The sequence below is a fragment of the Dromiciops gliroides genome, chromosome 4 (assembly GCF_019393635.1).
Source record: "Dromiciops gliroides isolate mDroGli1 chromosome 4, mDroGli1.pri, whole genome shotgun sequence".
Classification (NCBI taxonomy): domain Eukaryota; kingdom Metazoa; phylum Chordata; class Mammalia; order Microbiotheria; family Microbiotheriidae; genus Dromiciops; species Dromiciops gliroides.
Window position 1 is genome coordinate 157,068,090 of NC_057864.1, and position 20,404 is coordinate 157,088,493.

Here is a 20,404-nt window from a genome sequence, read left to right on the forward strand (position 1 = left end):
GGTTTGAGTGGTTTTTAGATGGACACCGTAATGTCTATAGCATTCCTAGAATGTGAGGAAGGAAGGAAGGGGAGGAAGAGAGGAAATAAGGAAGGAAGGGAGGGAAGAGGGAAGGAGGCACAGAGGAGGGAGAGAAGAAAGAAAATAAACTTCTTTATGGAAAGTTCATTGACATGGGGCTAAATTAGGATATTAGGATAAATTAGGACATTAGGATAACTCAGAAGAAGTTTCTCCTTCGAGAAGCAAAATCAAAGGTGACCAGACATATAGACATATAGAGGAATTAAGAGTCTAGGACTGAAGGGGGCGGAGCCAAGATGGCGGAGAGGAAACAGCAAGCTGCCTGAGCTCTCCTTCTGTTCCCTCAAAAAGAACATTAAATCAAGCCTCTGGACGGATTCTGAAACTACAGAACCTGCAAAGGGACAGAGAGACACAGTCTTCCAACCAGAGATAATTTAGAAGACTTCAGGAAAAGGTTGGTCTGACTCGGGCAAAAGGGAGGCCCAGCGCAGGGCAGCAACCCAGCGCCAAGGGGGTCAGAGTAAGTCAGCAGGAGCTGCGGGCCACAGCCGAACAACTGAGGCCCCTGGAACCTGGTTCAAAAATCTGGTGGCCAAGAAGGACAGTGGAAAAATCTACCTGCACCAGCCGGGAGGGCCACGAACGGGTCAGGCAGGATCAGATGCCAAGATCGGGTGCCTGGCTGGCGGAGCGCAATCAGACAGGAAGTGCAGGGCGGGGGATCTCCACACACCATAAAGGCCTCAGAGTAAAAAGCCGGTCACATAGCACCTATACCCCTGCACAAGAAGCCCAAAACAGGGACCCTGGTGCCCCCAGAGCAGACCTCAACTTAAAAAATAAATAAATAAGATGCAATAATGAGTAAGAAGCAAAAAAGAGCCCTCTCCATTGAGAGCTTCTGTATCAATAGGGAAGAAGCCAACACAAACTCAGATGAGGACAATACCCTCAAATTGCCTACATGTGAAGCCTCATGAGGGAAGGTGAATTGGTCGAAAGAACAAAAAGCCTTCCTGGAAAAGCTCAAAAAGGATTTTAAAAATCATTTGAGAGAGGTAGAAGAAAAAATGGGGAGAGAAATGAAAGCAAAACAAGAAAACTATGAAAAAAGAATCAGCAGCTTGGAAAAGGAAGCACATAATTTCACTGAAGAAAACAAAGCCTTAAAAAATTCATTTGGCCAAATGGAAAAAAGGTGCATAATCTCACTGAAGAAAACAATACCTTAAAAAATTCATCTGGCCAAATGGAAAAAAAGGTGCATAATCTCATTGAAGAAAACAGTGCCTTAAAAAATTCACTTGGCCAAATGGAAAAAAAAAGGTGCATAATCTCACTGAAGAAAACAATGCCTTAAAAATTAAAATGGGACAGTTGGAAGATAAGGAATCCATGAAACACCGGGAATCAGTCAAGCAGAATCAAAAAAATGAAAAAATAGAAGAAAATGTGAAATACCTCATTGGAAAGACAACTGATCTGGAAAACAGATCGAGGAGAGACAATTTGAGAATCACTGGACTGCCTGAAAGCCATGACCAGAAAAAGAATCTAAACACCATATTCCAGGAAATTATTAAGGAGAACTGCCCTGATATCATAGAATCAGAGGATAAAATCATCATTGAAAGAATCCACCGATCACCACCTGAAAGAGATCCCAAAAGGAAAACTCCAAGGAATATTGTAGCCAAATTCCAGAATTATCAGGTGAAGGAGAAAATACTGCAAGCAGCCAGAAAGAAGCAATTTAAATATCATGGAGCCACAGTCAGGATTGCTCAGCACCTGGCAGCTTCAACATTAAAGGACCGCAAGGCTTGGAATACGATATTCCAGAAGGCAAAGGAACTTGGATTGCAGCCAGGAATCTATTACCCAGCAAAAATTATCATTCTCTTTCAGGGGAAAAGATGGACATTTAATGACATTGGAGACTTTCAGAATTTCCTGGTGAAAAGACCAGAACTGAATAGAAAATTCGATCTCAACATACAAGACTCAAAAGAAGTTTAAAAAGGTAAACAGAGGGGGGGAAAAAAGCTTACCCTAATAGGGTAAACTGTTTATATCCCTACACAGGAAGATAATACTCATAACTCTTAAGAATTGTAAATGTATTTGGGCAGAGAGAAGGACTTTACATAGAGGGTATAAATATAAATTGTTTTTGATGTGATGATACAAAAAAGAATTAAGGGGTTAAAAAGGGAGTCTATGGGGAGGAGAGGAAAGGGGAGGTGGAATGGGATGAATTATATCATATGAAGAGGTGAAAAAAAAACCTATTACAATAGAGGGAAAGAAAGGAGGGGGGAACATTGTTTCAACCCTATTCTCATTAGATTTGATTCAAAGAGGGAATAACATATACGTTCATTGGGATAAACTTAACTCATTCTTTAGGGAAGCAAAAGGGGAAGGGAAGGGGGGGGCTGATAGAAGGGAGGACAAAAGCAAGGGAGAAAAGGGTAAAGAAAAGAGAGGGGGTGATTAAAAGGGAGGGCAGATCAGGGGAGGCAGGGGTAAGAAGTAAAATGTCGGTAAGGAGGAATAGGGTGAAAGAAGGGGGGAAATGTACAAAGGGGGTAAATAGAATGGAGGGGAATAGACAGTCAGTAATAATAACTGTGAATGTGAATGGGATGAACTCTGCTATAAAATGGAAGCGAATTGCAGAGTGAATTAAAAAACAGAATCCTACAATATGCTGTTTACAAGAAACACATTTGAAGCAGAGAGATACACACAGAGTAAAGGTAAAAGGCTGGAGCAGAATATATTATGCCTCAGCTAAAGCAAAAAATAGCAGGGTTAACAATCCTTAGACAAAGTGCAGGCAAAAATAGATCTCATTAAAAGAGATAAGGAAGGAAATTACATCTTGCTAAAAGGTACTATAGATAATGAAGTAATATCAATATTAAATATGTATTCACCAAGTGGTATAGCATCCAAGTTCTTAGAGGAGAAGTTAAATGACTTACAAGAGGAATTAGACAGTAATACTATACTAGCGCGGGATCTGAATCTCCCCCTCTCAGAATTAGATAAATCTAGCCAAAAAATAAATAAGAAAGAAGTGAAAGAGGTGAATAGATTACTAGAAAAGTTAGATATGATAGATGTCTGGAAAAAATTGAATGGGGATAGAAAGGAATATACCTTTTTCTCAGCAGTACATGGCACATTTTCAAAAACTGACCATGTATTAGGGCACAAAAACATCATAGTCAAATGTAGAAAGGCAGAAATAGTAAATGCATCCTTTTCAGATCATGATGCAATAAAAATTACATGTAAGAAAGAGCCAGGGAAAAGTAGAATGAAAATCAATTGGAAACTAAATAATTTCATTCTAAAGAATGAATGGGCCAAACAAGAAATCATAGAAACAATCAATAACTATATCCAAGAGAATGACAATAATGAGACAACATACCAAAATCTATGGGATGCAGCCAAAGCAGTGCTTAGGGGAAAAATTATAGCTCTAAATGCTTACATGAATAAAAAAGAGAAAGAGGAGATTAATGAATTGGGCATGCAACTTAAAAAGCTAGAAAAAGAACAAATTAGAAATCCCCAATTAGACACTAAATTAGAGATCCTGAAAATTAAAGGAGAAATTAATAAGATTGAAAGCAAAAAAACTATAGAATTAATCAATAAAACTAAGAGCTGGTTTTATGAAAAAGCCAATAAAATAGATAAAATATTGGTTAATTTGATTAAAAAAAGAAAGAAGAAAACCAAATTACCAGTATCAAAAATGAAAAGGGTGATGTTACCACCAATGAAGTGGAAATTAAATCAATAATTAGGAATTATTTTGCCCAACTGTATGCCAATAAATTTGACAATCTAAATGAAATGGATGAATATTTACAAAAATACAAACTGCCCGGGTTAACTGAAGAAGAAATAAAATCCTTAAATAAGCCCATATAATAAAAAGAAATTGAACAAGCCATTAATGAACTCCCTAAGAAAAAATCCCCAGGGCCAGATGGGTTTACAGGTGAATTTTACCAAACATTTAAAGAACAATTAATTCCAATATTATACAAATTATTTGGAAAAATAGGTGAAGAAGGAGTTCTACCAAATTCCATTTATGACACAAATATGGTGGTGATACCAAAACCAGGCAGAGCAAAAACAGAGAAAGAAAATTATAGACCCTAATGATTTTTGATGCTAAAATCTTAAATAAGATATTAGCAAGGAGATTACAGCAAGTGATCACCAGGATAATACACTATGACCAGGTGGGATTTATACCAGGAATGCAGGGCTGGTTCATCAGGAAAACTATTAACATAATCAACCACATCAATAAGAAAACCAACCAAAATCATATGATTATCTCAATAGATGCAGAGAAAGCTTTTGACAAAATACAACACCCATTCCTAATAAAAACACTAGAGAGTTTAGAAATTGGTGGAGCTTTCCTTAGAATAATAAACAGTATCTACCTAAAGCCATCAGCAAGTATTATATGCAATGGAGATAAATTAGAGGCCTTCCCAATAAGATCAGGGGTGAAACAGGGATGTCCATTATCATCCCTATTATTTAATATTTAATATTATATTATTATTATATTATTAATATTATAATAATATTTAATATTGTCCTAGAAATGTTAGCTTTAGCAATCAGAGGAGAGAAAGGAATTAAAGGAATTAGAATAGTCAAGGAGGAAACAAAACTATCACTCTTTGCAGATGAAATGATGGTATACTTAAGGAATCCTCGAGAATCAACTCAAAAATTACTTGAAACAATTAACAACTTTAGCAAAGTAGCAGGATATAAAATAAATCCACATAAATCATCAGCATTTCTATACATGACCAACAAAGTCCAGCAGCAAGAGATAGAAAGAGAAATTCCATTTAAAGTAACAGTAGATAATATAAAATACTTGGGAGTCTACTTGCCAAGACAAACCCAGGAACTCTATGAACACAACTACCAAACACTCTTCACACAAATCAAATCAGATCTAAATAATTGGAAAGATATCAATTGCTCATGGATAGGCAGAGCTAATATAGTAAAAATGACAATACTGCCTAAATTAATTTACTTATTCAGTGCCATACCAATCAGACTACTGTGATGAAATAATGGGATTTAGCAGATACTCAAAGACTCACCTGGAGATTAATCTATACTGATTGAATCAAGTGAGAGTGATTGACTGCTAATTAAGCCTACTTCAAGTTAATTGGATTGTAATCACACCTGGCTATCCCTTAAGAAGGTATTGTTCTCAGAAACTAGACTGTGAACTCAACTTGAGAACACCTTCAAAGACAATGAATTTGGATGATGCCAACCAATCACCTTGAAGCAGTGTGTAAGGACTGCCTCTGTTCCAGATGTATAAAAAAGCTTCCACAAACAGCTTGCAAAAGGAGTTCCTGATTAAAGCAGGCTCCTGGAGGAGGACTTTAGTAAGAACCCAACCAGGCTGGAACTCTAGACTAGACTGGAGCTGAAGCTTCTGATTTAAGGCGACCACAATTTAGATTTTAAACATCACACTACCTAAAAATTATTTTATAGAGCTAGAAAAAATAATAACAAAATTCATCTGGAAAAACAAAAAATCAAGAATATCCAGGGAAATAATGAAAAAAATGCACAGGAAGGTGGGTTAGCGGTACCAAACCTGGAGCTTTACTATAAAGCGGCAGTCATCAAAACTATCTGGTACTGGCTAAAAAATTGGTAGATCAGTGGAATAGGCTAGGCTCAGGAAATGCAGTAGTAAATGACACTAGTAATGTAGTGTTTGATAAACCCAAAGACTCCAGCTTCTGGGATAGGAACTCAGTATTTGACAAAAACTGCTGGGAAAACTGGAAGACAGTATGGCAGAAATTAGGCATAGACCAACATCTGACACCTTATATTAAAATAAGGTCAAAATGGATACATGATTTAGACATAAGAGGTGATACCATAGGTAAATTAGGAGAGAAAGGAATAGTCTACCTATCAGATCTTTGGAAAGGAAAACAGTTTATGACCAAACAAGAGATAGAGTATACTATAAAATGCAAAATGGATGATTTTGATTATATTAAATTTAAAATTTTTTGTACAAACAGAAGCAATGCATCCAAAATTAGAAGGGAGGCAGAAAGCTGGGAAACAATTTTTGAGGCCAGTACTTCTGATAAAGGCCTCATCTCTAAAATATATAGGGAACTAAATCAAATTTATGAGAATCCAAGTCATTCCCCAATTGAGAAATGGTCAAAAGATATGAACAGGCAGTTTTCTGATGAAGAAACCAAAGCTATCCATTCCCATATGAAAAAATGCTCTAAATCTCTAATGATTAGAGAGATGCAAATTAAAACAACTCTGAGGTACCACCTGACACCTATCAGATTGGCTAAAATGACAAAAAAGGAAAATAATAAATGTTGGAGAAGCTGTGGGAAAATTGGAACACTAATTCATTGTTGGTGGAGCTATGAACTGATCCAACCATTCTGGAGAGCAATTTGGAATTATGCCCAAAGGGCGATAAAGCTGTGCATACCCTTTGACCCAGCAATACCACTTTTAGGTCTTTTTCCCAAAGAAATCATGGAAAGAGGAAAGGGACCCACATGTACAAAAATATTTATAGCTGCTCTTTATGTGGTGGCAAAGAATTGGAAGTTGAGGGGGTGCCCATCAATTGGGGAATGGCTGGACAAGTTGTGGTATATGAATACAATGGAATACTATTGTGCTGTAAGAAATGATGAGCAGGAGGAGTTCAGAGAAACCTGGAGGGTCTTGCATAGGCTGATGATGAGTGAGATGAGCAGAACCAGAAGAACGTTGTACACAGTATCATCAACATTGAGTGTTGATCTACTGTGATGGACTATATTCTTCTCACCAATGCAATGGTACAGAAGAGTTCCAGGGAACTCATGATAGAAGAGGATCTCCAAATCCAAGAAAAAAAAAAAAAAAGAACTGTGGAGTATAGATGCTGAATGAACCATACTATTTCTTTTGTTTTTGGTGCTGTTGTTTTTTTTTCTATTTTGAGGTTTTTCATCATTGCTCTGATTTTTTCTCTTATAACAGGACTAATGCAGAAATAGGATTAATGTTATTATGTGTATAGATATATATCTATATCTATATAGATATATAGATATAACCTATATCAGATTACCTGCTGTCTAGGGGAGGGGGGAGGGAGGGGAGGGAGGGAGAAAAATCTGAAATTGTAAAGCTTGTATAAACAAAAGTTGAGAACTATCTTTACATGTAATGGAAAAAATAAAATACCTTATATGTTAAAAAAAAAAGAGTCTAGGACTGACACAATCTAAGAAATAAGGGAAGATAAAATTCTATAGCAGGAAAGTCAATTAGGCATGGCTACTACCTGACCCAAGCTAGGAGACAGAGATAACTCTAGGTTAGGACTATCATTCCTAAAAATTAATCCCCCTCAACTCTCAGGAATGACAAGCATCTAAGCTTTCCCCACCCCACCCCCAAAAAGAACTTTCCACTTTCAGGTTGTAACAATTGGAATGACGCCACCTGCTGGAGACTTACTGTAGGAAAGCTCCAACATGAGGAGAGGACCTCTGAGGGCAGGACCATGCATCTTTTCTTTGGTGTCAGGAAGTGACATTTGCTGGTGGGAGGAAGAAGGGGGAGGCTGGTGCACTGGCTCACACTTTTTCATGTGGACTCTGGCGGAGAGCAGAGCTAGGAATGCTCTCTCCCTTTAATAGACAGATGAATCAGGCCTTTCTCTCTCTCTTTACCAAATTCTTATTCTCCTTAATAAATGCTTAAATGTCTAACTCTTGCTAAAGCTTATAATTTATTGGTGACCACTCATTAGATATTTTAGACAATATAGCTAGAATTTTAGCCCTTACAAGGTGGACACCTCACCTATCCTCTATAAAAGCTTTGCCTTCCTTCTGTTCTGAGAGGAGAATGTTTCTAAGCCATCTCCTTCCCTTGAGGCTGTCTTTGATTTCCCTCTTTCTGTAGCACCCAATAAAGAACAATTTTAATTCTAAGTGAATTGTGTACAAGTGTGTAATTCTTTTCAGAGGAATACCTAAGGACCCCTACCACCTCTCCCCCCCACCCCCACACCGGAACAATCATGAAGCTTTTATAAACACACCAAATTAACCAAATGCATATGTAACGGGGGACTAGCCGATGAGAGCCCAGTCTTGTCAGTATGTAGATCTTTGCTGAGCCTTAGGCTCATAATATAGCTTTTTACTTTGGGGGAGAGAGGAGAGGGGCCTTGAGCCCTGAATATTCTGGTCAGTGGTCTCACTTCATTGAAGGGATGTGTTTAGCCTGTTCTTGTCTAGGAAATCAAAGAAGAAACATACAATACTAAACCATGGAGATGACAAAAGACTAGAAGAGCCTGGACAACTAGTCCAGATGTCTAACCTTCTGACTCAGAAAAATAAGTCTAGGGACACCTAAGTGTAAGTCATCTCCTTGGCGGATACACACACACACACACACACACACACACACACACACACACACACACACATAGAGACAAATGCATGCATACATGCACATAGGTACACACATGTGCTTGTACACAAAACTAAACTCAAGGGTCTTCATTTCTACATATCCTCTAAGTGGCTGTATCATAGATAGATAGATAGATAGATAGATAGATAGATAGATAGATAGATAGATAGATAGATAGATAGATAGATAGATAGATAGATATAGTATAATAACTATAATATTGTAACCATAATCATAGTATGTGACTGTATTAATTATCTTAACTAAATTAATCATATTTATATTAAAATGTAATTATTTGCCCCCATTGATTTGAAAAGGGACTCCCCTTGTTGTGAACACCTGCTGGAAGAATAAATTTACATAGTAGCTGGGTTTTTGTTTTTTACTACTAGACAGGGACCAAGAAAACCATAAATAACTGTGAATTCTGTATCTCCAGTTCTTAGATTGGCCTGGCTGAACTATAGACTCCACCTTTGTTTCTTTTTTTTTTTTTCATAAAAGTATTTTATTATTTTCCAGTTACATGTAGAGATAGTTTTCAACATTTCTTTTTTTCTTTCTTTCTTTTTTTTTTTTGGTGAGGCAATTGGGGTTAAGTGACTTGCCTAGGGTCACACAGCTAGTAAGTGTTAAGTGTCTGAGGCCAGATCCGAACTCAGGTCCTCCTGACTCCAGGGCTGGTGTTCTATCCACTGTGCCATCTAACTGCCCCTCAACATTTTTTTTTTTATTTCTAGTTTCACATTTTTCTCCCTTCCCTCCCCCCTCCCCAAGACAGCAAGCAATCTGATATAGGTTATATATGTACCATCACATTAAACATATTTCTGCATCAGTCATGCTGTGAAAGAAGAATCAGAAAAAAGGAAAAAGCTCAAAAAAGAAAAACAAAAAAATATTTCTCTTAATAAAAGTTGGTTCTTTGCCCAGAGAGGCTTCCCAGTCTCTCTTTCACACAAGTCAGTGCCTGAGGTGTTCCCCTATGTGCACATGCCCTCAGTGAAACTACAGTTCTGCTAGAAGCCACCAGGTGTCACCAACTTCCCTATTGATTCAGTTCCTGTTTGGGTACCTGGGTTCACAAGTTTACACCTAGAAGATTTCTTAGAGATCATCTAGATCTCATTTTATAGATGAGGAAATGGAAGCCTAGAGAGATGAAACAAGTTTGCCAGGTCCCCACAAGGATTAAGTGGTAGAATGAGGATTGCGGTGTGTCTGCCATCAGTTCCAGTGTTCATCCCATAGTGCCATGCCACCTTACACAAGCTTGGGGGGGAACTGGGCTGCAGGGTCCATCCCAAGTCTGGTGGAGACTGGGGCAGGAGGCAAAGGCATTCAATTTGATTTCTTTCTTCCCAGGCTCCTTCTGTTTTATTTTTAGGTCGTATGTAACTGGTGTCTGTTGTTAAGTCATTTCAGTAATGTCTAACTCTTTGCAACCCCATTCTGGGTTTTCTTGGCAAAGATACTGGAGTGGTTTGCCATTTCCTTTTCCAACTCATTTTATAGATAAGAAAACAGACAACAGGGGTGAGTGACTTGCCCAGGATCACAGAGCTACTAAGTTTCTGAGGCCAAATTTGAATTCTTCCTGACTCCAGGCTTAGCACTGTATTCACTGGGCCACCTAGTTAGTTGTGCCTAGCCTTGGCCTAAGTCCTAATTGAATACAGCTCTTGCTCCCTGTCTTGTAATAAACTCTAGGCCTAATCTGTATCACCTGCACTGACCATGAATGTCTCAGAATCATCCCATGTTCTGAATCCAACCTGTTGCTTCTCTTCTCTCACAGAAATGTAACTAGCTTGGGGCCAATGGGGTTTTTCCCCAGATGCTGATACCTGAGGGGAGGGGAAGTTTGTTTTTATCTGGGACAAAAGCCATTCCCACACCTCTCCTCAGTACTAGGAAGTACTGCTGTGTGGTGCAGCCTCCTCCAGACTTCTCCCCCAGCCTTACCTTGGAGCACCATCCCCCAGACACCCATGGAGCAAGGGTTGGACCACCTATCTCCCAGCATAATTGCACCCATGGTTAATTTACCCTCTGTATTGTACCTCTACCTCTACCCCAATTGTTTATGCTCCAGGTGAAAATATGCCTAGATAAGGCTCTGTTTTATTAGGATTCAAGTGTGTGGGGGGAGGGGGAGAACACGTGTATTTAGATACACTTAGAACTAAAGGATGCATTTTCCTAGAATTGCCTGGAGCCCCTTTCACAAAGAAGCATCTTATGCAAAGATCAGGAGTTAGGGATCATTCTGGTGACCACAGAGAAGAGAGATCAACTCCCACCATCTTAGTCCTTTTTCTCATATTATCTACCAAAAAATATGGTTGCTTTTTAAGAAAACTTGTGTCCCAGTAACCTGACTGCCCCTCACCCCCACCCCAGCATTTTCACCAAATTGGCAAGCCCAGGGCCAGGCAGTGACCTCTCAAACTGTGATCCCTATGGCACTAAGTGACACTCAGCTATCATATATCCTTTGACACAGAAATTCCACTTCAAGGCACATACTCTAAAGAGATTCTTGACAAAAATGAAGGTCCCATTCATAGTAGCATTTTTTATTTGTAGTAGCAAAAGAACTACAAAAAAGAGAGACCCAGCAATTACAGGAAAATCCAAGTACCAGGCAGGCTGGCTAGAACCGCTTGGAGTTGTCTTTCCTCCTGTGTGGGCATTGATGACCTTGTCAATACAGAGAATCAACCAAGGACAGTGCTTGATTCCCATCCTGCAGGCATCAGCCATGAGTAGGGCAGTGGACATGGCAGCTCTGCCATAACAGTGTCTGGAAAAGGACATGGACTAGGAAAGGGACCAGTGACTGCCCACTTGGCAATGTGTGAGCCTCAGCATGAGGGGACAACAGCAATAGACAGGCAAGGCAGAGAGGTCAGGGTGAGGGTCCTAGAAGAGGGGAGCAAAAGCAGACTGGCTCACAAGAGGCAAGAGTAGCATCTAGGATCCCAGTGGAGTACACTGTATTGGGGTCCTGATAGAGCAGGTTGTAGTCTGGACCTCAGCAAAAGAGGCAGCAATTCAAGTCCCAGGGGAGTAGACAGTGACAGGGACATTAGAGCAAGCAGGCACATTGGGCCCCTTTGTTTACTGTGTAATCCCAGTCCCAAAGCCCATTGGTATGAGGACAGGATGTTCCTCTCCCTCAACAAGGAGAGAGTCTCATACCAGTGGGCTTTAGGACTTGGGTTACAGCTGTATTCTGGAACTGATAAGGACCCACTATATTGCTGCCAAAACAGTTTTCAGTGATAAATAGACAATTTCTTACCACCGAACACCTGGGAGACCAAGGGGTGGGATTGTTGGTTGGTGCCATACCTTCTAATGTTAGGAAAAAGGTAAAACTGTCTTTGTATAATGGGGTAGTCCTCTATCAGAGACCTCTAAAGGGGCAAAGATTTACTAGGAGCCACTAATGAGGGGGCTATTTGTGTCTGATAAAATAATAAAAATGCCTATTTGTGTCGAATGTTGGCCATCTTTACAGTGGGGAATGGGAGAGGGAAAAAAGGAAATTTACACGATAATTTTGTTGTTTATTTGAAAGGAATAGCAAGTTATGCGTGGTAGATTCGTACTTTCATTTACGATGATCTTTTTTTATAATACTATGTTATGGCAATGCTTGTTTTATTCCATAAAAAGTACAATCAAATACAAATATGGAAATAGAGGCAAAGAAAGTTGAAGTGGCTTTGCCAAGATTCCAATATACATTTTTAAATTAAATTTTATCCGATGTTCTTTTAATGGTACCATGATACTTCATACAACTTTGAATAGGGGAACTACCTTAGAGATCTATTCTGATACTGGTACAAACTAGGAGAGGAGAAAGTGAGCTCCAGGTTCTCTGGAAACAGATTTCTGCCTTGACCAGGGTGTCAGAACCCTAAGAGTAAGACTCTGATGGTCCTGCTAGAAAAAGGAGTGCTGTTTGGTCTTGGGCTCTGTCCTGAGTATACTTGATTAAAGCTCAGGTAGGAAAATGTGACCTTTATTTTCTACCTAAGACTAAGCTCTGGGGGAAGGCAAACTTGGATAGGATATCACCTGCATTGACCATGAATTTCCTAGAATCATTTCAGCTGATTCTTAATCCTAGTTATTGATGCTCTGCAAATACAACCAGCTTGGAGCACGTTAGGCTTTGGTCTAAGGTACTGATGCCCCAAGGGTGTGTTAAGTATTTCTCCCTAATAACAGCCAGTACAAACTGAAATTGACATTGCAGTCTTCCCATAGACACAAGGGCCCCCTTACTATGGTGCCCTTTTTGTGGGGCCTGTCTTACTCAAACTTCAATTCAAGTTAAGGGTCAATATGCCCCTTCTCATAGTGCATCTCCACCCCATCAGATTGTCTTCTGTCCTACAAAAACCCCTGCTCAGTCCTCCAGGGATATTTTTTTGCCCCAAGTCAAAATATTCCTAATTATACCTTTCTTCTTATAGAAGACTTCTTAGGAGAGGGTATATAAGGCATCTAGGTGGGGCAATGAACAGAATACTGAGCCTGGAGTCAGGAATCAGGAAGACTCATCTTCCTGAGTTAAAATCTGTCCCCAGACACTTATTAGCTGTGTGACCTTGGGCAGGTCACTTAACTCTGTTTGTCTCAGTTTCCTCATCTATAAAATGTGCTGGAGAAGGAAATGGCAAACTGCTCTGGTATCTTTGCCAAGAAAACCTCAAATGGGGTCATGAAGAGTCAGGCATGACTGTATTGATTCCACAACAACAGAAACATACGGCTTTCAAAAAAACTTGCAGCCCAGAGCCACTGTGTTAATATCCTGGGAAATCCTTCCCACAGAGAATACAGTTTAGGACTGTGGAAATTTATTTTGATTTGGGGACCCTACCTTTAGGCTGAGATTAGAAAGCCTTAGGCCCGCAAGGTCTCTCCCCCTCCTCCTCAGCTGAAGCTGAGGAGAAAAAGCCCTGTGGGCTATACAAAACACCAGGTCAGACAGCTGGGGAAAATAAAAAGCCCCCAGCTCCCTAAGCGGAGCTATCTGAAAGATAGCCTGTGAGGCATGAGGCTCGAGAGCACACACATACCTCCCCGCCCCCCCCCCAACACACACACCAGCTGCAGCTCTGGCTGGTGGATTAGCTTGGTCTGTGGGGGCGAAGGAAGCCCCGAGATTTGAGTGGAGAGAAGAAAAGGTGTATATATAGACCTGGGAGTGAGACCAGAGGAGGATGGACTAGAAAAGAGGAGGAGCAAGGAGGGACTGACAAGATTAGGGAGACGGACTAGGAAAAAGAAGACTTGAGGATGGACTAGAGAGAGGGACTAGAGGGGAGCGCAGACAAGGACGGAGGAGAAGACAGACTGACCAGGAGGCAGCGGAGAGCACAGAAGCAGGTCAGCACAGGGTACAGGTTGGAGAAAGTGAAGATTAAGAGGAGTTAGAAGAAAATAGCTGAGCAGGGAAAGTGTATCGTCCCCTGAGGCCTCAGGCAGCTAAGGCCCTTATTTTATTCAAGAAGTTCAAGGCGCAGGAGGTGGGAAAGAGACGCAGTGGAAAGAGACCGCAGGAAAACAGTCAGGTTGTACACTTTATTTCCCTGTATTCCTAATTTGAAATAGTATCTCATAAATAAAGTCTACTTTGATTATTTGGTTAAGAGGCTTCTTAATCTTTAGTCTATCAGTTTTGGAGTGGAGCAGTGTGGTGGAACTTCATAAACGGCCCACATTAAATTAACGAAGTCAGATAGCCAAATAGTCAAAAGTCACCGGTTTAGTCCTCCAGTCAGCTTCAGCCCCCAAATTAGGCCCAGTCATTTAAAAATATTTCAACAGGACTTAATCTAGCGGTCACAGTGGGCAGTTAAGTGGCTCAGTGGATAGAGTGCCAGACCTGGAGTCAGGAGGACTCATCTTCATGAGTTCCAATCCAGCCTCAGACACTTAGTAAGCTATATGACCCTGGGTAAGTCACTTAACCCTGTTTGTCTCAGTTCCTCATCTGCAAATTAAGCTGGAGAAGGAAATGGCAAACCATTTCAGGATGTAGCTTTGCCAAGAAAATCCCAAATGAGATTACAATCGGACATGACTGAAAAATGACTAAACAACAAGATTGGTTATCTGGGAGTAAAATACGGTCACTTTTAAAGAAAAGTTATTTCAGCCCAACATCCACACTGAATTTGCAAGTCCAGGTATTTATGTCTCAAACTGTTACCAGGCAAATCTAGGTGGTGTCTTGTCCTGAAATAAGTCAAACTCATAAGTCAAGGAAAGTAGATAGAGTGCTAGGCTTGGAGTTAGGAAGATTCTTCTTTGTTAGTTCAAATCTGGCTTCAGACACTACTAGCTGTGTGACCCTGGGCAAGTCACTGAACCCCATTTGCCTCAGTTTCCTCATCTATAAAATGAGCTGGAGAAGAAAATGGCAAACCACTACAGCATCTTTGCCAAGAAAACCCCAAATAGGGTCATGCAGAGTGCAACATGGTGAAAATGTCCTAATGAAACCTGGCTACCTGAGACATTACTTAGCTTTGGACACAGAAGTAAGAGTGAGAGAGTCCAGGAAAATGAACTCACGAAACCATAACACTAATAACTTGTGTTTTTTCCCAACTACAACCACAACAACCAACAGATTAGTGAAAGTGTTCTTATCTCTATATTACAGATGGGAAAACAGAGGCTCTGAGAAAGTGATTTGCCCATAGTCATACAACTAGTATGGTCAAAATCCCAACCTTGAGTCCTGTTAATTCAAGAAATCTGAAGTTGGTGAGGCTGAGAAGAGGAAGAAACAGGGAGTCAAAGAAAATAAGGGGAAGAAATTTCCAAATCCACAAGAAGGTAAATTTATGCAAATGTGAGAAAACTTTGAAGTTTTCTATTCCAATTCTCTGCTGCATGCAAGAATGAATGAAAAGGGGCAGCTAGGTGGTGCAGTGGATAAAGCACCAGCCCTGCATTCAGGAGGACATGAGTTCAAATCCAGCCTCAGACATTTGATTACTAGCTGTGTGACCCTGGGCAAGTCACTTAACCCTTATTGCCCCATAGATAGATAGATGGATAGATAGATGAATTAATAAATAAATGAATGAATGAATGAACAGGGGAAGCTAGGTGTGGTGCAGTGGATAAAGCACCAGCCATGGATTTGGGAAGACCTGTTCAAATACGGCCTCAGACACTTAACACTTATTAGATGTGTGACCCTGGGCAAGTCACTTGACCCTTATTGCCCCACAAAAAAAAGAATAATGAATGAACAAAACATAATATATTGAGTGCTTACTTAGAAGCACTATGCTAAGAGCTGGGGTTGCAAATACAAAAGCAAAGACAAGAATCTCCTCTGTAATGTACCTGAACCAGCACTGACAGAACTGGTTGGAGAAGGAATTCTGTATAAAAAATAAAACTAATATGTGAAGCTCAGAAGACTGAACCCTCAACCACGAAGTGTGGTCAGTATTCCAGAGGGACTCGATATTTGCTCAGCACTTCAAGATCCCTTCCAATTCACAGATGAGCACCTCCAGACAAGCTACATGACTCTAGGAACCTTTTGTTCAAAACTATAGCTCACAAGCCCATGAACATTTTTATTTTGATCAATCAGACAACACAAGAGTTCAAAGAAAAGACATTTAGTGAAAAATAATGGTAAGAAAAGTAGAAATAATTATGCCCCTCCTCCCCATAAGCTTGGGACACCCTCACAGATATACAAACTATCAGTACAAAGAGTCGATATGTATCCACTAGAGAATGGATGGAGAATGAGCAGATATGTATCTGTTCATGCCTGGGAAATGCATAGGAAACATATGTTGCCAGGGTAAACATGTGGAGGGTTAACTCATACTTCAAACCCTACACATTTGTCAGTGTCTTCTGATGATATCACAGCATGAAAACCAATGGGCATGTCTCCTTCCCACCACTGGTCTGGTATGGTATATGATCTCTGCCCAGAGTGTTGTCACTACTAGAGATTAGAACCTGTCATCAAGTACTCTCTGCTGAGCATTTTTCCCTGCTAATCTCACATGGCTGTTGCTTGGCAGTGTCCTGGTGGTCTCCTGCTGAATGCCAGTCATGGTTCCATTGGGCATGAGGTTATGGTGTTTTCTTCTCCTTCTACTTTATAGCTTAAATTACTGTCCTCAGCTGAAGTGTTGAGAGAGGAAGTGGGGGGGGGGGGAGTAGAATATCTCAGAGATGCCTGTTATCACAGACTCTCAGATAAATTGACAATGCAGGGTTTCCTAGAGCAGATCACAGAAACAATAAGTAAACAAAAAAGAGATATTTATATTGATGCCCAAGATGCCCAAGACAAAAACCTAGAAGAGAAGGGAAGAATAATTTCAAAAAGCAAGCAAAGCCTCAAAGAAAAACACAGCTTGCCCACAAGATCAATTAGAATTTCTAAGAGAAAAGATGCAAGAGTTCTTTAAAAGAGTTTTTAAAATATATTATATTTAGCATATTTTTTTTGGTGAGGCAATTGGGGTTAAGTGACTTGCCCAGGGTCACACAGCTAGTAAGTGTTAAGTGTCTGAGCCTGGATTTGAACTCAGGTCCTCCTGAATCCAGGGCCAGTGCCTTATCCACTGAATCATCTAGCTGCCCCCTCCTCACAGAGTCCTGTTTGTTTGTTTGTTTGTTTGTTTTTGGTTTGGGGGGGGGGGTTGTTGTTTTTTTTGGTTGGGCAATGAGGGTTAAGTGATTTGCCCAGGGTCACACAGCTAGTAAGTGTCAAGTGTCTGAAGCCAGATTTGAACTCAGGTCCTCCTGACTCCAGGGCTGGTGCTCTATCCACTGCGCCACCTAGCTTCCCCCTCCACATAGAGTCTTAACACAGTTCCCCTTAAGTTCAATGTCTCTCCTAGACAAGTTGCTCAGCTGGGTTCTCAGAATCTACTCTTTTCTACATTGCCCCAGCTAACTACTTGAAGCTGCTTTCTCCTATATCTATGTCTCTCTGCAGGATGTGTCTCTTCTTAACAGAACTGGGTTAAAGAGGAAATAACATGTACATTTAGAAAAGTATAAAAGTCCTTCTTTGACCACTTTTGGTTTATTTTTTTTTAAAGTTTTATTGGTGTGTTTTATTTTTACATTACAAGCATTTACACATTATTCCTTTTTCATGAGAGGTCTCCTGAAACAACACAGTTAAATAAAATTAATACCCCTGTGGCAATTAGAAAGGTTCAAGGCATAATTTCTGGGTAACTTAATCATTTTATTAATAATGTCAGTATTTTAGGAATTATAATGTTTCTAGTGGCCAGGAAGGAAGTCATATCCCCTTTGACTAGCTAGGTGGTGCAGTGGATAAAGCACCAGCCCTGGATTGAGGAGGACCTGAGTTCAAATGCGGCCTCAGACACTTAACACTTACTAGCTGTGTGACCCTGGGCAAGTCGCTTAACCCTCATTGCCCTGCAAAAAAATAATAATAATGTCAGTATTTTAATAAAAGGATGGTTCACTGGATGTTTCTGTCTTTGACCAAACACAATCATGGCATGGTAGTGAATTGAAAGAGGGGGTGTTCCTGAAGGTGGCAATCAACTCTGATTGGTTAAGAATTAAGGAGATAATGAATATTATCATGAGAGGTTGGTCCTGAACCTTGATATGTTATTTACTTCTAAGTTACCCCCAAGATTGAGCAATCTATTCAAAGAATTTATCCTCCACCCAAGCCTGAAGAGAAGGAAGTTTCTCCTAAGATTAAAGGTTTGATATATGGTAATGTTTTGCATAATTGCACATGTATAACCCATATGTGATTGCTTACAGTCTCAGGGAGGAGGGAGGGAAGAGAGGGAAAGAAGAATTAAATTTGGAACTCAAAACTATAAATTAAAATGTTTATTATTAACAACAACAAAAGTCCAGTCTAGTTGGGTAGCAATACCCAGAATAAGAAGAATGTTAATCCTGTCTTCCATCAGCCCTGTCCTTGAGAGATTGGATAAGGAAATAGGACGGGGGGGGGGGGGGGGGGGGGGAGGGAGGAGGAAACGACTGGGGTATTCACAATTTTAATAACTGGCTGTTAGTATGAGAGAGAAATAATAATTTCTCTCAATCCATTCACCTCATCTGAAAGTATATGAACATTTCACATTTGTTACAGGTGATCCATAAAATGTGCATACACACACACTTTTTTTTTAGTTAATAGAAATCAATTTTCAGTCTCACTCTATTTGAAAAAAAGAAATGATGAACAAATTTCTTAGAACAGATATGTATAATTATGTATAATTTTTAAAATTATAGTTCATGAAGCTTTCAAAATTTTGTTTCTATGGTCTTGTTATATAAACTCTTCTACTTCTGCTCCTTTCATTCTTTATCAATTTATAAAAGTACTCAAAATTCATAATTTTTATAAAATTGATGCTATAGTATAAATTATTCTTCTGGTTCTGGTTATGTTACTCTATATTAGTTCATCTACCTCTTTCTATCGTGATTATTAAAAAGATGCAAGAAACATAATTTCTGTTAATTTGATAATTTTATTAATAAGCTGAAGACATTATCAATAAAAGGATGGTCATTTGGCTATCTCTCTTAAAGACCCTTAATGGAGCTGGGCTCACATTCTAAATGTCCTTAGAAGACTAGGTGTTTCTGAGGTGTGGCAATCAACTCAGAACATAGGTTATGTTGAAATGAGTGGCTGAGAGTGACACTATGTAATCCTTTGACACTAATCTCTATATGCAGACCATCCCCAACATTGGGTCATGTATTCAAAGAATGGATGTCCTATCTAAGCCTAAGCAGGAGACAATGGCTGTACCACCAGGGTGGGGTCTTAGTCCAACACATTATCAGCAATGTCCTTCAAGAGACTGAACTTTTAATTAGGACTTGAGAGAAAGAAGGGAACTCTGGATCTCCTCAAATCATTGGTTATTAATAATCATTTCTCTCCCTATTTATTTAAAATTATCTATCTCAGGGGCAGCTAGGTGGCACAGTGGATAAAGCACCGGCCCTGGATTCAGGAGGACCTGAGTTCAAATCCAGTCTCAGACACTTAACACTTACTAGCTGTGTGACCCTGGGCAAGTCACTTAACCCCAGTTGCCTCACAAAAAAAAAAATCATCTGTTTCTTCCTTTCAAGTATTCTGTGAATACTTTCTCTATCCACCCCTTGATGGGATATGTGATATTCAGAGTAACTTGTATACCAATTGTGAGGTGTAAGGGGCTAAAATTCTAGCTATGATATCTAAAATCTAATGAGTGGTCACCCCAAATTAGAAGCTTTAGCAAGAGTTTAGACTTTTAAGAATTTATTAAAGTGCAATCAGAAGTTGGTAAGGAGAGAGAGAGATAAAAATCTAACTATCTCTAAGAAAGCCCAGCATCCGACCTGCCATACTAAGGACAGGAAACCAAGAGAGGCCAACCTTCTGGGGATTCTCCCAGAAGCCTCTTGTGAAACAGGAAAAAGGGCCACACACACACACACACACACACACACACACACACACACACACACACACACACACACACCTCCATGCTAATTGGTTAGTAGCACTGATTGACACAACTAACAGGCAGTAACTTCAGGATGCTAAAGTCACATGGTTTCTTTATCACATGCTTTTTCCTCATTGTGGAGCTTCCCTGCAATATCTCTCCAGCAGGGGGTGCCATTCCAACTCTCACAGAGGGGCTCTACTAGCTATGTCAAAATGTTTACTGCCAAAATTTGCTTGAGTTTCAGTGCACAATTTGCCAAT